The 1,385-nt window shown below is 41.8% G+C and overlaps 1 protein-coding gene across 1 annotated transcript in view; it reads left to right on the top strand.

Annotated features, from left to right (window-relative positions):
• SKP2 (S-phase kinase associated protein 2) overlaps positions 1–1,385 on the top strand; it is a 32,303-nt gene that overhangs the window by 1,902 nt on the left and 29,016 nt on the right. The window lies entirely within an intron of this gene.

Raw genomic sequence — 1,385 nt, 5'->3', positions numbered from 1 at the left:
CTGAATATCGGAATGGACTCATAATACCAGGCTTATCCTCTGCAGATCCATCCCCAGAGCTAGAGCAGATTGACTGAAATGTAGAACTCACCATATCATTTCTCGCTTTGATAGCTTCCCATCCCCAGGCTTTTCAAACAGGAAAGTGAGTGCCTCCCAGAGTGGATCAGAACCCCAAGAATGGAGAAAGCCATTAGGGTAAAGAGAGTGCAATGACATGGAGTTGTCAGTATTTCTTGCTAGTAAAAACTAGCAAGAATTACCTAAGAATTTAAAACATTAAGCCAGTACAGTTTTGCTGAGCACATACTGTGTGCTAGGGATTGTTTTATTGTTAGGGATTTGGCAGCAAACACAAACATTCCTGCCCTCATGAAGCATCTGTTCAAGAAAGAGGATGCAGTAGATGTAATGTGGTATGTAGAATGTTAGAAAGTAACATGCCATGGCCAAAAACAAACAGAACAAGTTGAGAGGATTGGAAGTCCTGGGGTGGGAATATGGATTGCAATTTTAAACAGGCTATTGAGGGAAAGCTTCACTGAGACAGGAGCTTTTTAAGTAAAGGCATTAAGTGTGGGGAATATGCTATGCAGATATCTTGGAGGAAAGGGTTCCAAACAGAGGACATAGTCTGTGCAAAGACCTTGGGGCAGAATAGTGTCATGTTTGCCCAAGGAAGAAGGAAGCCATGTGTGGAATGAGCTAAGGGTTGAGTAGTGGGAGATAAAGCTAGAGCTGGTATTGAACAGAGTTGTGATGTGACCTGTTAAAAGGACACATTGATGGGTTGGGATTAAACTGTAGGGGATCAAGGGTAGAAGCTTAGAGCTTTGTTAAGTGTGGGGATGGTAATAAGTGTGGTGGTAATAAGTTCTGGATAGATTCACGTTAAAGTTGACAGAATTAGGCCATTGAAGTAGTCTGGAGAAGAGGTGATCAGAGTCTAAACAGGAATTTGGGTGGGTGATAGTGGAGAGAAGAGACATTAAAGAAATATTCAAGACAAAGTGTTGTAGAGCTAAGTTAAAGACGTATATTCCTCAGTCCTCCCATTTGATTATCTTTGAAGAAGGGTTGGTTGGTTGGTTGCTTTGCTTTAAAAAAATCTGTTGTTTTCGGGTTTTGACCCTTTCATTAGGAATGAGAACCTACAGGTTATAGTCTGGAAATCTACATCAGGGGAGTTTTTCAAGTTCTCATTATCTCTTGCCTGAATATCGGAATGGACTCATAATACCAGGCTTATCCTCTGCAGATCCATCCCCAGAGCTAGAGCAGATTGACTGAAATGTAGAACTCACCATATCATTTCTCGCTTTGATAGCTTCCCATCCCCAGGCTTTTCAAACAGGAAAGTGAGTGCCTCCCAGAGTGGATCAGAA

The sequence above is a fragment of the Suricata suricatta genome, chromosome 6 (assembly GCF_006229205.1).
Source record: "Suricata suricatta isolate VVHF042 chromosome 6, meerkat_22Aug2017_6uvM2_HiC, whole genome shotgun sequence".
NCBI classification, from domain to species: Eukaryota; Metazoa; Chordata; class Mammalia; order Carnivora; family Herpestidae; genus Suricata; species Suricata suricatta.
The sequence above is the reverse complement of the archived record's forward strand: the minus strand, read 5'-3'. Positions and strand labels throughout refer to the sequence as shown.